The sequence below is a fragment of the Adiantum capillus-veneris genome, chromosome 3 (assembly GCF_014529385.1).
Source record: "Adiantum capillus-veneris isolate H3 chromosome 3, ASM1452938v2, whole genome shotgun sequence".
NCBI classification, from domain to species: domain Eukaryota; kingdom Viridiplantae; phylum Streptophyta; class Polypodiopsida; order Polypodiales; family Pteridaceae; genus Adiantum; species Adiantum capillus-veneris.
The window spans coordinates 118,756,808-118,778,369 of record NC_140933.1 but is presented as its reverse complement, the minus strand read 5'-3'; positions in this window follow the sequence as shown (position 1 = coordinate 118,778,369).

The following is a 21,562-nucleotide window of genomic DNA, read 5'->3' as shown; positions in this document are numbered from 1 at the left end:
GGTGGTCGATCGGATGCTAGCGGCACTGACACAATCATGCGCACAACATTGAATGCCAAGTACACACATCTGATCGGCATTCCCTACGAAGCCCTGGTGGAACAATCTCTTTTGGTGTATGCACATTATACACCATTAAAAGTATTTATTTCTTTTTAGAGCACATTACATATGTAGAAAACTGCTACAAGGGAGGGAATGAGGCAAAATTTGATAGCTTATAGACAGAGCACGGAATGCAAACACTTCACCCCTCCATTGTAAGATGTATTTGCTTTAGCAATGAGGCCCCCTCGATCACAATCTTCCCATACTATAATGGGGGTAGGTAGGGAGACATGATGTGTCACCTGCCATTTGCCCAAGGAGTATTCAAACGTTGCATACACAGGCTACAATATAACTGGAGGAATTTGCCACCAACAAATCAACAGTTACCAGAGATAGAGAGTCGAAACTACACAGCTCAAAGTAGTGATTGAGCATATGCCAGCAATCTTACACACTCTTAGTGATGGCATTGTGGTTTTTCACTCAACTGGTATAGTGCACAACGACTTACATCCCTACAACATAATGCAAGATTTCACTCGTGCAAATAAACCCCTCGTTGGAATTATTGATTGGGACATGTTTCTTAGAACTCAAGCCAAGAAAGTATCAAACAACTGTTTTGCATCATGCAGCTCAATCGGACTTTGGAGGCAAAGGAAGCAGGGGAACGAGAGCTCACAAAGAAACCGTAGATTTCTCCAGAAATGTATGATGCACAGTCCACACATGCATACTCAAAAGCAAGCAACATTTATGCATTAGGTTCTCTATTCAACATGTTAATAGACTTTTGGAGTGCAGCTAGGAAAGTCTATCTCCCAAAAAAAGTATTTTACCACCCTAATCAAGATTCCATGAGAGCTATTCAAATAAACGTGGAAAGCCGGATGTAGTTAAGAGAGCGTGAAGCTAGAAGCAACGTATCAGATATTTTTTTATTCTTCAAAGATCACTTAAAGACGCAGACCCAGATCTTGTCCAACAATTGCTTATTGAACTTGCACTGTCTTTTTACCTGGCTTGAACATTTTGTTCTTTGCTATTGACTTGCTGTTTGGATATTTTATTTGCATTGAAGTCTATATTTTTGGTGGTTCACCTCAAAATATATTTGGATCAGTTGTCTTTAGTTAGTTGTCTTGGATTACAATTGGATTAATTGCAATATTGTTTTATGTATCAATTGAAAAATATTTGACTCAATTGTCTTTAGTCAATTGTGGTATCTTTTAGAGTGTTGAATTGAGAGAACAAATGTTTGTCAAAGATATTTAATATTTGATTATCTATCCATTACAATTCTAAGATACCATGGCTGATGAAAAGAAAGCATGTGGTACACAAACGATGCCAGATGACCAACAATAAATGGTTGTTAACGCGTTTTAGTGCATGAAATCTCTACTGCATGGTATGTCAGTGCAAGAAGCGATGCGCACATTTTGTTGACTATCAAAATGGGCAAATCCAAACCACGTGCAATGGAAATACATCAAAAAAGAAGTGACCAAGGATATGACTCAAAACAATATGTCCATGTGAGTATGTGGAGATAAACAAAGGATGGTGGAAAGTATTGAAGTGCCTTCACCACAAAATCAAAGATGATGCTCATAGAATCTACTTGGAGGTTTTTGGTCATCCATTACACAATGCATATTGTGTGTTATATTTTGCAAAAATGTTGTACGTACATTTTGTGCAACAATAACCAATAAACTTTCCTTGAAGAAGACAACTGTGGCCACCCATGATATCAGAGAGAGTTGGGTCACATTCACACGGGAGGAGCTGGCATTGATAGTTGCACGGGCCGATGTACAATTAAAAAAGGAGAAAGATATATTAATGACACAACTAGCAAATAAAGATGAAGAAATAACACAGTTATTAGTAGCAACCCAAACACCTTAAGCATCCCAAGTCTGAATGGAAAAAAGTATTCATCGCTTAGGCCAGGTTGTTTAAAATTTGACACAATGAGTGAATCCTCCGCATGTACAAGGGACACACATTAGTCACCTTGTTTTACATCCAGAGTTAGTTTTTGCATCACAGTCAGATGCATCTTCATCTTCTTAGTGTCCACCCAGTATACTATAAAGATTTTGACGAATGGAGTGGATACTATACATTGGCATGTGGCCATTATTATCACCTCATGTGTTTAATTTGGTTAATGCAAAACAATAGCCAATGTGCAATTTGTTCACAAGATGTTTCACAAGGGATATATTATATGTTTGGTATGGCAAATGAGTATAAATTCAAGAAATCCTCCCAAGACACCCCTAGCACAACTAGAAATCTATTTGGTAATAAAGATGTAGGTTTTGAGCACAACAATGGAGATTGATAGATATTGTAATATCACTTCTATAAAGAATTGTATATAATCAAAACACATTGAATACAAGCTCTTGAATTTCATAATTCACAATCTTCATTCTACTCTCAAGCTATGTTGAATTTGTGAAGTTGTTATCTTGTTCTGAGTCTGAGTATTGTGGGCTTCTTGTAATTAAACTTCCACATCCATTGTCAAATTCTCTTTGATTTTGTCTATAGTGCATTGAGATACACTGACACTGAACTCTTTTTTGTCTTTGTTTTGACAATCATACACCTAGATTGACATTTTCTCCTCATAGCCAGCACTTTCGATGTGATGCAATATCTTTTCATTGCAAAACATATACACTAATGTTTTTACTCTATTTGCCAATAACCTGTTTTGAATAGTGCTATGAACATACTTATACATACTCCAATTTCCCTCCAAGCTTGAGTATTATACATTGTGCTAGTACTTTCATTGCAAGGGGGTGTAAGTTCATCCACCACTTTCATTTAGGTTGCTCTTTTTCCATTGACTGTAAAAAATAATTTGCAAAGGGGTCTTCTTTTTAGTCTAAATGCACTCATTTCTTGATACAATCAATTCAATCTTGAACATTGGAGTAGAACGTGTTGACTACGTGATAGAAATTGCTAACCACATTTGTATTGGAAATCGGGTCTAAATTCCAATTCTCTACATTGAGCATCTAGCCCACACTATGGAGTGGACTATGAGCGCTCTTCCATATTGCATGAAGATACTTGGCCAAAATTCTTTGTAGTTTTGTAAAGAATGGCAGTCGCCACTCCTTCTCTACTACAGGCTCTTTTAACTCCTCAAGATTTTCAATACTTTGTTGAATTGACCACCATGTGATCCACACTTTGCCCATATTTAGTGCCTTCTGATCAAGGTTTCGAATCGTGAGCATAATGGGCATCATTACATGATATGCATCCATTACACTCCTCCACCAAGCAGGCTTGTTTATGGACCCATGTAGACAGGTAATTTTCTCTTTCATTTTTTTGATATACTCAAGTTGCCATTCGTCAAAGGTTGTGCGGTTGAAAGTGTCAATCAAAGCGCACTTATTGCGTAGGAGTGATTCCAATACATGAAAGTACGTGAAAAATAGAGTTTCAACAGGTAGTTTTAGCATAACTGACATGTGCATCATGTACAAATCATTCACTCTTGAAAATCTTTGTCGTTTCAAGATGAACTTCACAACTTCTCATGTTATGTCAATTATTTTGGCAAACCATGTGGTGTCTTCACTAGTATACCAATCCTTTAGCACCAAGTTTAAATTGTGCATATTGCAACCATTGGCAAAAATGAGTAGAAAGCACTTTTTTACTAATTTGCTAGCATTTTTACAGTTCTTTGAACTGTCCATGACTACTTGAATCACATGTTCGACACCAATTTCTTTAATTACTTTAATCTAGACCTTAGCAATGTATTTATCACTTTTAATTGCACCAGAACTATCAAACACCTTTATGAGCGTTTCTTTCCTTGGACAAATCAGATTCACATTGTTTAGTGGTCTTCTTTGAACATGAGATCAACCATCACTCGCAATTGTGCATCCTGAAAGCGATATATTCCCAAGTATTATTTTGGAAACACGCTCTTTGACTTCGATGTAACATTTGTCCAAGAGATTATTTTGTATTGTGTGATACAAAGGGTCTGAAAATCCTGGGCCGAACTCATTGATTTTCTTTCATCCATGTTTCCAATGATTGTTGTCTACCATGACTAGAGCACTCCGAGTAAAAAAATTTGCTTTGGCAAGTGTATTTTGTGCTTCTTCTAGCGACTACATTCGAAAGCTTTGATACAATCATTTTTGAAGCATTTTCCCAAGTCTACCTTCATTGTGGCACTTAAAAGGAACACCTTTGGCATTTCCTCTCCCTGCCCAGGGTGTTCTGCAGGGTTAGTTGGTGTCACCAGAGGAGGAGAGTTGATATTTGACTATGTCTGCACTTAACATGCATCCATAAAAAATCTATGTAACCATTGTCTCTTGCCACCCTTTTTGGCAAGCTCTTCTCTCAAATGCTTTGTAATTGTAGGCACCTGAGCATGGTCACATTTCTTACAATTCTTTGTAAGGCTACCGAAAAAATGGTCCCTATTACGTGGTGCATCGCTTGATTTTGTGGTGAAGCAAAATTTATATTGCCACTCCATATATCGACCGCATATGTTGTGAGCATAATCCTACTCTTTGCCTAGGGACTTTTTATTCTTAATTTCTTTGCCTTCTTTGTACCACTTGTTCCAACATTTTGCTCCATTGCTTTCAATTTAATATTGAAGACATAAGAACTAGATGTTCAGTTTTAAAAACATTTTTCTTCTTTTCAATACATATTAGAAAAACAATCACTAAGAAAGCAATCAAATCTACATAGTATGAGATTTGCAATGCACTCTAGTCAATCCACATATCGACCACATATGTTGTGAGCAAAAAAACACATTGCAATTCACTCTCTATCTGGCATTATGCATACAATAATGCTCTAAATTTTTCAATGCAATGTGTATGTATGTGTGTGTGTGTGTGTGTGTGTGGAAACAAACAAAAACCCATACTGTTGAACACGCACCACACATACATACACACACAAACAGACACAAATACACACACACACAGACACAGGGGCGCACACTGACACACACACACAATCTATCTCTCTCTCTCTCTCTCTCTCTCTCTCTCTCTCTCTCTCTCTCTCTCTCTCTCTCTCTCTCTCTCTCTCTCTCTCTCTCTCTCTCTCTCTCTCTCTCTCTTTGTGTGCTAAAGGCGCGCAGAGACAACCAAGTACTCTTTGCAACTCTCTACGCGCGCCTTTAGTACTGTTGAGAGTCAGAGGGAAAGAGAGAGATAGATAGATAGATAGATAGATAGAGAGAGAGAGAGAGAGAGAGAGAGTGTGTCTGTCTGTGTGTGTTTTTTGGTGTGCTTTGGAGAGAGAGAGAGAGAGAGAGAGAACAAAGACTTGACATTGTTTCCTGATGAATAGGATTAAGGTCGAGTGGGCAGAAGAGACTAAAACCGGACCCAGAGCTTGTGCTAGGAGTCCAACCTTTACAGGCTCAATTGCTTAGCGTTTCTGCCAAAAGAACTGTTGACTTTTGTCAGTACTTTGATCAAGAAGAGTCAATTTGTGAAGATGAGTCAGAGAGGTCGGCAGGCCAAGAGTATCCCTCACCCTACAAGGGTCCCTCACCCTCTACAGTACTTGTCAAGAAAAATACAAGAAAGAGGAATATAGACTTCTCAGATGATGAAGATCTCCTAGCAAGCAGTCCTTGTGCAAGTAAAGGTAAAGCCAAAGAGGATGTGCCTTCTCTGGAAGAGCCAGCTGTAACTAATGAGAGGCTGTTCGATTTTGCAGCATTGTGTGGTGCTGGGGACAAATATAATCTAGTTCATATTCTATGTTTAACCCAAAATTTGATGTTCAAGACCTTTAGCTCAGCACAGTGAATTCTTGCAGCCCTACAGAGATCAATTTGAACTGATGGTGTAGGTAGGGAGGGTTGTTCTGCCCAGTATGACTGTCATTCATTTAAATGACTGCGGTGGTTAGTTATTATAACATTACCTCTCTCTTGAAATCATAGTCATCCTCAACTATGGGGTAGAGAAGATAAATCCTATTCATTAGTCCTTTTTCTAGCGGGTAGAGGATCCCTATCCTACCTTACGACCTCGTCCCAGAATGGATGACTAGTCCATTTGATGCTTGAGAGTGTTAGTTTCCGCAATCATGTATGAACATTAGTCCGTATCAATCTTCTATAGTAGAGTGACAAGCTCTTCTTGGTGTTCAAGAGACGTCGTCTCCACAAACATGATCCTAAGAATGCATACTCATTAATATGTGTGCACTATAAACAAAAAGAGAGTCTTATAAGACAAAAACTTTTTACATTTCAACATTTGTACATTTGCTTACTCTAGGGAAGCATTGTAAGCATTGACAAGGTTTAGATTATACTTTAAGTGTATGCCTTGCATCCATCTAGAATCTTCAAAAGGACAGTTCTTAAACTTCATAAGATATCGTCGGATAATCTTACCGCCTCTCAATACCTTGTCTTCATGTCAGAGAATGGACTCGCGTTGCAGCACCTCTTCTTGGTCCTCGATCTCCGGTGGGTCTTCAATAGTTGGTTCTTGAGGTGGCTCTCCTTTGTAAGGCTTTAGTAGGCTCACATGTGTATGAGCCAATGATTGGGCAACTTGAGTTGGTAGGCCATCTCATTGATTGGTCATCTGGAAGGAACCATAGTACCTTTTTGCTAACTTAGCATAGTAACTTTGGTGTCCCGTAGGATTCTTGCCCGTCCTGTTCCTTAATCGAGCCTTGGGAAACTTAAGCAAGACCCAATCATTTTTTTCAAAGGCTTGAGCTCTTTTGTCCTTATCAGCAGTAGCCTTTTGCCTTTACTGTGAGATAGAGATAGCATCCTTACTCTTTTGGAAAGATTATTGTAGGTCTCGGCTATACTCATCTGTAACGAAGATTTTCCCGTGTACCTTAAGTAGCAGGGGACTTTTAGATCTTCCCTCAATTACCTCAAACGGTGCTTTTCCGATGGAGGTGTGTATAGTGTTATTGTAGGCATACTCTACTAACGATAAGTACTTCTCCCATTGGGACCTTTGATCTACTTCCTCTACGTAGGTTTTTAGTAGATCAAGAATTATTAGGTTAGCTATTTCACTTTGACCATCCGTTTGAGGATGATAGGCCGAAGAGAAGTTTAGCTTGTCCCTAAATTCTCAAAGAGACCCTTCTAGAAATTACTAGTCATTCTAGGATCTCTATCCAGCACTATGGACAATGGAAAGCCATGGTACTTGAAGATTTGTGATATGAAGAGGGTTGCCATTTGATGGTCTTTGATAGTCTTTTTGACAAGTATAAAATGAGCTTGTTTGTTGAACCTGTCTACTATCGTCCATATTCCCGTATTCCCATGGATGGACTTAGGCAATCCAAAGATAATGATATCAACAAAGAACACGTTTGGTGAGGCCTAAATAGTTTCTCCATCAAGCAGTTAAATGTGTTTGGTGCATTGGTCAAGCCAAAAGGCATAACAATGTATTCATAGAGACTAAATGTAGTGCAAAATGTGGTCTTTACAATGTCTTGATTAACTATCCTTATTTGATGGTAGCCACTTTTTAGGTCAATCCTATTGAAGTACATCGATCCTTGTAGCTTATCAACTAGGTCTTCTACCCGTGGAGCGGGAAACCTATTTTTGATAGTGATCCTATTTAGTGCTCTATAGTGGACACACATACGATATGTGCCGTCTTTCTTTTGCACTAGTAACACGGGTGAACAAATTGAGATGAGCTAGGCCTAACCATGCCCTTCTCAACTAACTCATGCACCTACCGCATAATCTCCTCTTGTTGATCTTGGGAAACTCTATAAGGAGGTTTATTAGGCGGTGAACTTCTTGGAAGAAGTTCAATTGCATGGTCATCATTGCCTCGTTTAGGAGGTAGTTCACAAGGAATATTGTCAATAAAAACATCTTGAAATCCCTTGATAAAGTTGGATAACTCTAATTCCTTTTGGTTGTTTATATTTTCTTTTGCTAAAGCATGAGGTTCATTTTGAGAATCTTTAACAAAAATCATGTAAACGAAAATAGAGCTTTTTTTTTACTTATTAAAAGCTTGCATATGTAGAATGCGTATGGGGTTACCCAACTCCTTAGCATCTACGTACATATCTTTTTCCCTGAGCCTAAAGTAGATTTGCCTTTCAAGGAATTTAACATTGGTAACCATGCGATAAAACCACGGTGCCTCTAGGATTACATCCTCATGCTTGAGAGGAGAGATAAAAAAGTCCTCCTTGTCCACATAGATTTGGACATGGAGCCTCAATTTCCCAATTAAGGGAGTGATTGAAGCTTCTTGCCCTTTGTTATGGCATTCGCCGCACATGCGGTCCTGCGGTCCTGCGGAGATATGGGCACTGCGGATCAGGAGTCATGCGGTATGCGGCGGTCGTAGCGATAGTTCTTCATGGGATATCATGGGATAGGAGCGTGTGCACCGTTCCTGATCTGCGCCGGGGCAGCGGTTGTATATGGAGGGGCATACCTGTCTTTTGATGTAACTTAACCAATCTCTATGATATTCGTGGCATCTACTCCACTGGATAATGTCATCGCTAGGGCGGTAGTAGCAGGAGAGGCTTTAAAGGATACGGAATCTCCAAAGAAGTCAAAGAAAAAAAAACAAGAAGAAATCTCATCGCAAGTCGCAAGACAGTGACAGTGATAGTTCGGAGTCGGAATCCGCAGTATCAGATTCCTCGGACTCAGGCAACAGCGATTCGGGGAAAGAATCGGAAGAGACACCGCGGAAAAAATCCCAGCGTCACGGGAAAGGTGTTTCATCCGGATCGTCAAAATCAACTGCGGTGGCTAAAAGTCTGAAGGAACTATGGTGTACCCAATGTCGGAATCCGGGCCATGTTGCTCAAGAGTGCGTAATGAATCAGAAGTGGTGTGCGATTTTCATGACCAATACTCATAATACAGTGGAATGTTATGTCAGTGGCCGGGGTCGTCAGAGTCGAGGGGACTCTTCTACCTGGCAACAACCACAGATAGGGCAGGGACACGAGCCTGCTGTGGCGATGGCTCATGCTCATACATCAGCGACGGTTGTGCAAGGTCCAGCAGGAGGACGGGGTCAAGGGGGAGGACGAGGTCACGGAAGAGGTGGCCAAGATCCTAATCGCCCCAACACATGCCTTTTCTGTTTGGGGGATGGGCACTGGCGATCTGAGTGTACTGAAGCTATGGAATACGATCGAAAAAAGCAGGAATGCGCTGCAGGGAAACAACCTAGTGTGGCTATGGTTCAGATTGAAGGACTGGAGGAGTCTAATCCAGTGGTTTCATTAATCACACGTTCGGGTAAAAATGTGGTTCCAACTCCTGATGTGAAAATTCTAGATTGGATGGTTCAGGAAGAAGTGCGGAAAAAAACTGTGTCCTGGTTGCCACAATCCGCACCATCAGTGAAGAGAGCAGGACCATCGACATCGACTATGCCATCGACTGTGGGCCTAGAAATAGAGGAAAGAAAAGCTGGAAATAAGAATGATATTAAAGAACAGGAGGATTGGAATTCAATTTGGCAAGAGGTCCTCATGTCACCAATTCAAGTACCCCTGGGTTCATTGTTGAAATTGGTCCCGAATTTCCATAATGCATTGCTACGACAAACAACCACTCAGCTGAGGGAAGTCGCCATTGGGAAATTTGAAAGCGAGGAGGATGATTCAGCCCCGTTTGCCGGCGAATAGGATCACGGATACCCGCATTCCGGAGCTTTCAGTTCGATACCATGGAACATATATTGACAAGGTACTATTGGATGGTGGAGCGGGAGTAAACATTATCACCCAAGCAGCTTGTGAGCGTTTTGGTCTCAGTGATTGGGAGCCTGCACCCTTTGTAGTCCGCATGGCAGATCAAAGAAGAGTGCAACCAGTGGGTTTACTTCGGGGGATTGTTTTGGATGTGGCGGGCTTATCCTTTGTTGTTTCCTTAGTAGTCTTGAATATTGAAGATCATAATCAGGATTATCACATTATCTTGGGGAGACTCTGGTTACGACAAGCGAGGGTAAAACATAATTGGGAAGCAAATATGCTTACAGTAAAGAAGGATAGAAGAAAAGTGCGTGTGATGTTGGGAACATGCAGACAGCCAGTTCAAGCAGCATGGCCGGTGATAGCCGAAACAATCAATATGGTGGAAGGATTAGAAGAGGATGAAGAGGAACAATTTCTCAAAGCTAATCCGGATTTGGTTTCTTTATATCTTGCGGATATTTCTCTGATTCCGACAAGGAATTCGGTGGGGGTTTTAGGTACTCCAGCAGGAATAGGGGAGCAACAACAGGTGCTTCCAAGTCCTGAATCATTGGAGGACATGATTCAGCAAGAACGAGCGTTTGAAACGCAAATGGGTAAAATTACAAGGGTTAAAGAAGATGAATTAGAAAAGGTTTTTCTTGGGGAGCAAGCAGAGTCGCAGCCTATATACATTAATAAGAAAATGGAGGAGAGTTTTAGAGATGATTTGATCAAGTTACTGACCGAGTTTAAGGATGTTTTCGCATGGGAATATGCGGATATGCAGGGATTGTATCCTAAGTTTTATCAACATACGATCAATCTGAAACCGGATGCGGTGCCAGTGAAGCAGCACTCACACAAGATGAATCTGAATGTGGCAAATCAAGTTAAGATGGAAATTGATCGCTTGTTGGAAGTGGGTTTTATTACCCCTATTGATAATCCGGAGTGGATTTCTCCAATTGTGGTAGTACCAAAGAAAAATAAGAAAATCCGAATTTGTGTGGATTACCGAAAATTGAATGCAGCTACTATTCCAGATCCTTTTCCTCTTCCGTTTTTGGATTCCATTTTGGATGATGTAGCAGGACACGAGATGTATACTTTTTTGGATGGATTTAGTGGATATAATCAAATCCGAATGGCATTGCGGGATCAACCAAAAACAGCTTTTATTACCGCATGGGGTGTGTTTGCCTGCACAGTGATGTGGTTTGGATTGCGGAATGCACCTTCCACTTTTCAAAGGGATATGTTTCAAATTTTTGGTCCTTATTTGACGGATTTTATGAGAATTTTTTTGGATGATCTCAGTGTTTTTGGAGCGAAATTGGAGCATTTGAAGCAATTATGGTTATGCTTTATGAAATGCAGAGAGGTGAAATTCAGTTTGAATCCTTTAAAGTGTGCATTTGCGGTTCGCAGTGGCAGGCTACTAGGGCATATCATTTCTGAAGATGGTATTTCTGTGGATCCGGATAAAAATGCCGCAATTATGGAAGCACTTGCACCTCGAAACCAGAAACAGTGCCAGGTTTTCCTGGGACAAGCTCGTTGGCATGGGAGGCATTTGCGGTTTGTCGTGCATTTAGCATTTCCGATCACTCAGGCAGCTCATGCTATAGATTTTGAATGGACACAAGAATGTGACTTGGCTTTTCGGAGATTAAAACTTCAGCTATCCAAAGCTCCGATTATGCTTGTACCGAATTGGGGTCAGGATTTTCATGTGTTTGTGGATGCTTCGGATCGTGCTATTGGCAGTGTGCTGATGCAGGAACAAAGTCAAGGATGGTTCCGACCTGTCTATTATGCCAATAGACGATTATCATCCGTAGAAAGAAATTATTCCGTAACCGAAAGGGAATGTTTAGGGATGATTTATTCAGTAAATAAATTTCGGCACTATCTATTGGGCCGACGTTTTTTCTTCCATGTGGACCATTCGGCTCTTTTATACCTAGTAAGGCAATAGAATTTGATGGGAAGATTGGCCAGATGGGTGCTTTTGCTGCAGGAATTTGACTTTGAGGTCATACATCGGCCAGGGGCCCAGCATGCGATGGTTGACTACCTATCTAGGTTAGATTCCGAAGAGCCGCCGACGGGTGTAGCTGATGAATTTCTAGATGCGTCTGTGTTTCTAACAGGAGTAGCTGCAGAGGATATCACAGTCCCGCAACAACAGGCAAGGGTCATTCCTAGCATCCCATGGACATGGTATGAGGAGATGTTTCATTTTCTCGACAACGGTGAAATGCCTTCTTTCTTGTCGAGCCAGCAGAGGAAACGTATGGCTATTAGAAGCAGGAATTTTGAGATTATTATGGGAAATCTCTATTATCGTACAGTGGCAGAGGTGTTACTCAGATGTGTGCTACCACAGGAGCAGGAAGCAGGATTAGAGGAAGTCCATACTGGTATTGCGGGAGGTCACTTTACAGCATTAATCACATCTCGAAATGTTCTCCAATATGGATTATGGTGGCCCACATTGTTTCAGGATGCGAGAAATTATGTGCAACAGTGTGATGTGTGTCAGCGGTTGGGGAAACCTACCAAACAGTCCAGAATGCCTTTTCAGCCAGTTCTGCCTTTGGAGCCTTTTCAAAAGTGGGGTTTGTATTTTGTTGGTCTTTTTAAACCAGTGGCAGCTTACACAAGAAATAAGTATATCTTGACAGCCACGGATTACGCTACCAAATGGGTGGAGGCATGGCCTTTGAGAGATAACACTGCAGTTTCTGTGGCGGGATGCTTATATAAGGATATCTTTTCTAGATACGGCTGCCCTATTGAGTTGATTGTGACAGGGGAAGTCATTTTTTGAATAAGGTGATGGAGAGAATGCTACGGTTTTATTTTGTATTACACAGGAAATCTTCTCCGTATTATCCTCAGGCGAATGGGTAAGCAGAATCAACTAATAAGCAATTAATTCGGATTTTAACAAAGTTGGTGAATATGCATCGAACGGATTGGGATGTGAAACTTCCTTCCGCCTTATGGGCCTATCGGACAGCTTATAAAGTGGCAACAGGATTGACTCCTTTTAAGTTGGCATTTGGCATGGAGGCAATCACTCCGGTGGAGCATGTGATTCCGAGTATGCGGATGTTGATTGCGGATCGGCTTCTTCCGGAGGATTCTGTGATTTATCGATTGAATGTTTTGCAGGAACTGGACGAAGAGCGGCTGAATAGTTTTGCGGTGCTACAAAATCTGCAGTGTAGGCAAAAAAAATGGCTGGATCGCCCGAAAGCACGACAATTTGTTCGGGGACAGTTGGTCCTGGTCTTCAATTCCCTCCTCGGGAAGATGCCGGGGAAGCTTAAATTACGGTGGTCAGGACCATTCTGGATTTTTCAAGCGTGCGGACCCATCTCTTTTTATTTGGCGGATTTGAGGGGGGAGGTTATTTTTGTACCGGTCAATGGTTTCAGACTGCGCCATTATGTTTCACCTACCACGATTCAGTGCCCCTTTGCTGTGGTACAAGAGCCGGAAGCCACCCTAATCATGATTGGGGATTCTTTTGCATGCAATCTTGGAAAGCGGGAAAGGATCTATGATGGTTGCGACACCGTGGATCGCTCTATTTTGGGAACTCATTGTGGAAAGGTTACTACTACATGCAGACGATTCTTATCGTGTTTCTCTCGTTTCGTGTGTTGCGCGCTCTTAGTTCTCTACTCTCTGCTCCTTCATCTCATTGCCACCATGACAGCTTCTCTCCTGCAATGTATTCCTTTCACTCTTGTACAGCAGCTAGCGCTTCGACGAGTAGACGCATGGCTGCAAGACTTGCGGCTGTGTGTGTTCGCCAACCTAGATTGGCAAGGGATCCCAGTTCACCCACAGGCACCAGGTTTGATTGAGCAACTCGCTGCTGGCATTATGGTGGTGCTGAATAATCAGCAGATTCAGTTGATAGCAGAAAGGATTTCAAGGTGTTGTTGTTTGCCCAACGATGGCGTGGTGCGCACCTCTCATGTGATCCCTGTTGCAGATGAAAAATAATTTGGTTTGAAGGTAAAAGGGGAGTATAAGCTGTCAGGGTTGTCAGATGTCACAACGAGGGATGCATATCGGTGGTTTCTCGAGGCGATTTGGCTACAGGCCAAAACTTATACCATTTCGACCCGAGCACGAAATTTTTTGCATTCGGCCAACTTTGGGCCAGTAGCTTGGGCAGCGGTAGTCAGAGAACGCCTGCTGGCGGAGTGCCAAAGAGTGATGGCACAGTTGGGGAGGAATACCCCAACCAATACAAAGGTTGGCCAACTGCTCACATTGATTTTTCCTTTAAGAGAAGTTTTTCCTCTCGCCCTACGTCCTCTCTGCCACTTTGAAGATGATCGCTTGGTGGTCCAGGGCACTAATGCTCCTCTGTCGCAAACACAAAGCTTGGCAGTGCTGGCTGAGAAGGAAACACAGCAGCAGCATGTGGGCACTGGGGATTTTCCTGGTCCATCGACAGCAGTGGTATCCTATGGAGCCCAAGAGATGGCCACTGCAGATGCACGATCAGCAAGCCGCAAGCGCGGCAGGGAGGAACATCAATTTTCGACACCACCTCCAGCAACTGCATCTCTTCTTTCGGAGGATTCTACGATGGCTCGCTGGCGCCGTCGAATGCAAGAGAGAGTGGACAGTGCTACTCCTGTGCGGATGAGCTCTCCGGTTGCGGATGTTCCCGTTCAACCGGAAACTTCTGGCATTACCAATGCAGCCTCGTTGTCGCAGGCATGCGGCACTTTTTTTAGCAGACTTGCACAGTCTATTCGTGCAGCCTGTCCAGCCCCCGCCACAGAGGGAAGAGTCAATGAGATGGAAGCGCAAGTAGCAGCTTCGCTTACTCGCATTGACGAGTTATTCACTCAAAATGAAGAGCTAACTGCAACAACTCGCCAGCAAGGGGCCGAAATACAAATGTTACAAGGGGCTAATGCTGAGTTTGTGGTCTCTATTCAACAGGAACTTCTTCAGTTGAGAATGCAACATAGCCTAGCCTCCTACTTAGCCTCACACCTTGGCGATGTAATGATTAATATGAATGATTTGGATGCGTTGACAGTGGAGATGCAAGAAGATCTCCAAGTTTTTTTGGATAATCAATTACAAAGCTGGAGCACACGCTTGGCTACTGAGGTGCGAGCACAACCACCCACTCAGCAGGTTGTGGTGCAACACCCCGAGTCCTCCAACACTGACAGAGGTAAGCGTGTTGTTCCCGAGGGTTTTGATGTTGCTGATTAGGCACAAGCTACAGAGGATTGTGTTGAAGCCCAGGCTCATGTATCTCGTTTGCACAAAATGATTCGTCGATTTCGTAAGGAGCGGCGTAGGGTCTGTTTTTGGGTGGAGACCTTAGCTCATTCTTTTTCTCTCAGTCTACCACCTGTTAGGAAATAAGACGTAGCTAAATAGATAATTGAGTAGATTACTTAATGGAGAGAGACAGATTTATATACACGAGATTATAGAGTAGAGAGAGAGAGAGAGAGAGAGAGAGTACACACGATATACGTGGTTCACCCAATGTGGGCTACGTCCATGGGAAAGCAGCCACTCAATGGCTTTAGTACTTCAAAACAAGAAGTAGTTTACAAAGGGATTATACCCTTAATGGAGCTCCCGCCTTGCTTCACTCTCACCACCTCACACTCACCTTGTTGCATCAACTTCACACTATGAAATGTGTGTAGAAATGGCCTCCTTTTATAGGCCAAAAGGGTTGCCCTCTCTTATGAGAGACAGCCATGTGTAGCCGCCCTTGTGCCAATAAGTCCAAATCGGACCCTCCAATCCGCCCATGTGTGGCCGCCCTTGAGAAGACAAGTCCGCTTTTGAATTCGGCCACTGGCCATTGAATTCGGCCACTGGCCACCGGCCATTGACTTCCGACCACCGGCCACCGGCCATTGACTTCCGACCACCAGCCATCGGCCATTGACTACCGGCCACCGGCCAACCGACCGGTTGTTTTTCGACCACTTTCCGGCCGCCGTCCGGCCATAATATTCCGGCGAAAAAGAATATTCCTTTAAAGTTGCCCCTGATTCTTGTCCGTGAAAATTTTGGTTTCTGGTGAGTGATTTTTCTTCACGCACGATGGCTTCTCCTCATAATGGGGGCCTTACAAATGTGCGCTTTTACCACAGAAAATTACAAGGGTAAATCAGACTCCATACTTAACAATCTCCCACTTGGAGACTGATCTCCAAACCAAACCTGTGACTGCTTTCCATTCTGGCTTCTTATCCTTGAATGCCGATTGAAGATGAGCAAAAGCTCAACTTCTCCTTGTTGACCACCTTTGTAAACATGTCTGCAGGATTTTCACTTGTATGCACCTTTCCTAGCTTTAGCTGTCCCTCTTCCAAAAGAGTGCGTATGAAGTGATATCTCACCTCAATGTGCTTTGTCCTTGAATGAAAGGCTGAGTTCTTCACAAGATGGATAGCGCTTTGGCTATCACTGTACAAGACACAATTGTCTTGTTTGAATCCAAGCTCTTCTAAGAATCTGTGAAGCCACAGAATTTCTTTGCTTGCCTCCGTCATTGCTACAAACTCTGCTTCCGTGGTAGAAAGTGGAACCACTTTCTGCAGCTTTGAAGCCCAACTTACTGCTGTGCCTCCAACCGTGAACACATAGCCAGTAGTGCTCCTTCGAGTATCTTTGTCACCTGCCATATCTGCATCAGCATACCCTTCTACAAAAATATCAGTTCCTCCAAAATACAAAGCATTTGTTGTTGTCCCTTTTAGATACCTAAGTATCCACTTCACAGCTTGCCAATGCTCTTTACGTGGGTTGTCCATGAACCTACTCACAACTCCCACTGCATGTGCAATGTCTGGCCTTGTCCAGACCATAGCATACATTAGAGAACCTACCGCTGCAGCATATGGAACTTTAGACATATAGGCTATCTCCTCTTGTGTCTTTGGACACATATCCTTCGTTAGTTTAAAATGACCAGCCAAAGGTGTAGAAACTGGTTTTGCATTTTGCATTGCAAACCTTTCTAGTACCTTCTTGATGTAATCTTCTTGAGATAGCTTTATTGTCTTCTTCGTCCTGTCCCTTGATATTTTCATACCAAGTATCCTCTTTGCAGCACCTAAATCTTTCATTGAAAAATATTTCGACAGCTCCTCTTTTAGGTCTTTGATGTCCTACATTGTTAGCACTTGCAATCAACATGTCATCAACATACAACATTAGGATGATGAATTTCCCATCTCCCAAATTCTCCGTGTAGACGCAGTGATCCGAGTTGCATCTTGTGAATCCATGATCCAACATCCATCGATCAAACTTCAAGTACCATTGTCTTGATGCTTGCTTTAAACCATACAAGCTCTTCTTTAATCTGCAAACCATTTTCTCCTTACCTTTTACTTCATACCGCTTTGGTTGAAGCATGTAGATTTCCTCCTCTAAGTCACCATGAGGGAATGCCGTATTTACATCCATTTGCTCGAGATTTAGATCATGAGCAGCCACAAGGCTTAAGACAAGCCTAATTGAGTTCATTTTTACAACAGGAGAAAATATTTCATTGAAGTCAATACCTTTCTTCTGAGAAAAACCTTTTACCACAAGCCTATACTTGTACCTTTTCTTTCCACCTTCTTCTTCCTTTAGCTTGTACACCCATTTGTTTTGAAGTGCCCGCTTACCTTTAGGCAACTCAACCAACTCCCATGTTTGGTTGCGGTGTAGTGAGTCCATCTCCACTTGCATGCTCTTCGTCCATTCTTCTTTGGATTCATGTTGCATAGCTTCTTCATATGATTCCGACTCTCCAGAATCTGAGATCAAGAGATGGTTGAAGGAAGGAACAAACCTTTCTGGAGGTCTACTTGCTCTTGTAGATCTTCGGGGAATAGGTTGAGGCTCCTCATTTGGTTGACGTTGTTGCACATTGTCACCGTTTGCAGTCCTTGAGTCTTCACCGTCCTCAAGCTCCATGTACTCATCACCTGTTTCTTTTGTTTGTTTTCTTTCCAAGTAATCTTTGTACATATTTTTTTCGTTAAAAATTACATCCCCACTCCTTAAGATTTTACCATCTTCAGGAGTCCATAGGCGATACCCAAAGTCTCCTTCTCCATAGCCAATGAAGAAACACTTTTTGGACTTTGCATCTAACTTTGATCTTAGGCTTCTATCTATATGCATGAAAGCCTCACACCCAAACACTTTGAGAAATGCATAATTCACCGGTTTACCTGTCCATGCCTCTTCTGGAACTCCCCCATCCAATGCCGTTGAGGGTGACCGATTGATTAAGTACACAGACGTACTTATAGCTTCCGCCCAAAGCTCAAGCGGTACGCCTGCATGTAGCCGCATGCTTCGTGCTCGTTCCATGATTATCCTGTTCATCTTTTCCGAAATCCCATTTTGTTGAGGTGTCCTTGGGGTTGTCCTTTGCCTCCGAATGCCATTGCTAGCACAAAAGCTTTCAAAAGCTTGGCTGCAATATTTGCCTCCATTGTCGGATCTGAGGCATTTAACCTTGGTACCTGTTTCATTCTCCACAAAGGCTTTCCACCTTTGAAATATGGAAAATACATCGGATTTATTCTTCATGACATAAACTTATGTTTTTCTAGTGGCATCGTCTTTGAATGTTACATAGTACAATGAGCCACCAAGTGATGGTGTACTTGCAGGACCCCAAACATCAGAATGAACCAACTCAAGTTTTTTATTTTTTCTTTCATTTCTTGATTTTTGAAATTTTACCCTCTTTTGTTTACCATAAATACAATCTTCACAGAACTCTAAGTCCACTTCTTTCAAACCTGGTAGAAGCTTCTTTGTTTGAAGGATTTGCATTCCTTTGGCACTCATATGCCCAAGTCGGTAGTGCCACACCGCACTGTCAACTTCTGTAGTTGCTGCACAAGCTGAAGGTTGCGTGCTAACAGTACACAAGTAAAGTGTACCGACTTTTTCACCCTTGGCAACCACCAAAGATCCCTTTGAGATCTTCCACCGTTTGTTTCCGAATGCAATGTTGAGACCTTCATCGCCCAATTGTCCTGTAGATATCAAATTTTTGCGAAGAGAAGGAACATGCCTAATATCTTTAAGCTTCCATTCATTTCCGTTAGCAGTTTTGACAGAAACTGTACCTTTGCCGACAATCTCACAAGCTTCATCATCTCCCAAGTATACATACCCAAAATTACCTTTGGTGTAGTCTTGGAAATGTTGCTTGTGTGCTGTCGCATGGAATGAAGCCTCGGAATCTACTATCCAGGAATTAGACACATTGTCTAATGAGAGAATTAGAGCATCTTTCTCTACTTTACCTGCCACATTGGCCTCCGATGTTGGATTGTTGTCTTGAGACTCTGTCTCCTTCTTCTTCTTGGACCAGAAATCCTTCTTGACGTGGCCCTTCTTGCCGCAGTTCCAACATTCAAGAACTGACTTTGTGCGTGACTTGCTCCGCCTTGAGCGATCACGACCCTTTTGGTTTTTGAACCTCTCCTTAAGCCTTCCTCTTGTTTCCACTGATAGTGCAGCACTTGATGATTCTCCTATGCTTCTCCTTCGCATTTCCTCGCTTAGGAGAACACCCACAACATCATCAAACTTAAGAGTATTTGTGCCAGAGATAGAATTACTTACAGCCATCACAAGGCTGTCCCAACTATCCGGTAGAGATGATAGTATAAGGAGAGCTCGCACTTCGTCATCAAAATTGATTTTCACTGATCGAAGTTGACTTATGTTTGTGTTAAAGTCATTTAGGTGTTCTGCAACTGAACCATTCTCTGCCATCTTTAGATTGAACAAGCGCTTCATAAGAAATACCTTATTGGATGCCGATGGTTTCTCGTAGAAGTCGTAGAAGTCGAAGTGACTTCATCAAGTCCTCCGTGGTCTTCATCTTCGAAACATTGAAGGCCACCGTTGACGCCAAGCTTAACCGGATTGTTCCCAGTGCCTTTCGATCAAGGACAATCCATGCTTCATCTGCCATTGTTGCGGGCTTCTTCACAAGACCGCCTAGTGGCAAATAGAGGTCCTTCTGGTAGAGATAGTCTTCAATCTGCATCTTCCAATGTTGGTAGTTTTTGCCGTTGAACTTCTCAATCTTGAGCTTCCCTTCCTCCGCCATAACTCCCACTCAATTCAAGGAATCCTTTCCTTGAGATAATTTAGCTACGAGCAAACCTTGCTCTGATACCAGTTGTTAGGAAATAAGACGTAGCTAAATAGATAATTGAGTAGATTACTTAATGGAGAGAGACAGATTTATATACACGAGATTATAGAGTAGAGAGAGAGAGAGAGAGAGTACACATGATATACGTGGTTCACCCAATGTGGGCTACGTCCACGGGAAAGCAGCCACTCAATGGCTTTAGTACTTCAAAACAACAGGTAGTTTACAAAGGGATTATACCCTTAATGGAGCTCCCGCCTTGCTTCACTCTCACCACCTCACACTCACCTTGTTGCATCAACTTCACACTATGAAATGTGTGTAGAAATGGCCTCCTTTTATAGGCCAAAAGGGCTGCCCTCTCTTATGAGAGACAGCCATGTGTAGCCGCCCTTGTGCGAATAAGTCAAAATAGGACCCTCCAATCCGCCCATGTGTGGCCTCCCTTGAGAAGACAAGTCCGCTTTTGAATTCGGCCACCGGCCATTGACTTCCGACCACCGGCCACCGGCCATTGACTTCCGACCACCGGCCATCGGCCATTGACTACCGGCCACCGGCCAACCGACCGGTTGTTTTCCGACCACTTTCGGGCCGCCGTCCGGCCATAATATTCCGGCGAAAAAAAAAGTCTCGGGGGCCTCTGCCCCCGAGGCCTTTAAAGTTGCCCCTGATTCTTGTCCGTGAAAATTTTGGTTTCCGGTGAGTGATTTTCCTTCACGCACGATGGCTTCTCCTCATAATGGGGGCCTTACAAATGTGTGCTTTTACGACAGAAAATTACAAGGGTAAATCAGGCTCTATACTTAACACCACCTTGCCCTCCATTTTGGTCTTCTCTTAATAGATACCTTTCTCGCTATTATCCTTTGCATACACCTCTTGCTCCTCTGCCACATGCGCCTCAATCTATTTCTTTGCCAACGCAGTTGATTCCTCGGGTTGCCTAGCCGGAACAAATTGAGATAGATCCACGTCTTCTGGATGAGGTCTATTGGGCACATACTGCAGATTTTAGAGGCTTTGGCTATATTGATATTTCCTCTTCACCAGAGCAGGGTGCAGAGCAACCACCGGAACCTTCCAACTGGAGGGGCTGAGTGTGGGTTCACGCAATCCACCGTGCGTGCCAGATGTTACGGCATTCGCTGCACATGCGGTCCTGCGGTCCTATGGAGATATGGACATTGCACGCGGATCAGGAGTCATGCAGTATGCGACGGCCGTAGCAGCAGTTCTTCACGGGATATCATGGGACAGGAGTGTGTGCACCGTTCCCAATCTGCGCTGGAGCAGCGGTTGTATATGGAGGGACATACCTGTCTTTTGATGTAACTTAACCAATCTCTATGATATCCATGGCATCTACTGTTGTTACTCTGAGTCTGGAGTATACATGAATGAAGCAAGAGGTGTTCTATGCCTGTGTACTGTGTACTTCCTTCTCTTGTCATTCCATATGTTGATGTTCACATGATGTAGTTGCAGGTAATCATTCCCGTAATGCCTATTGCTCCTGTGTGGGCAATAGCC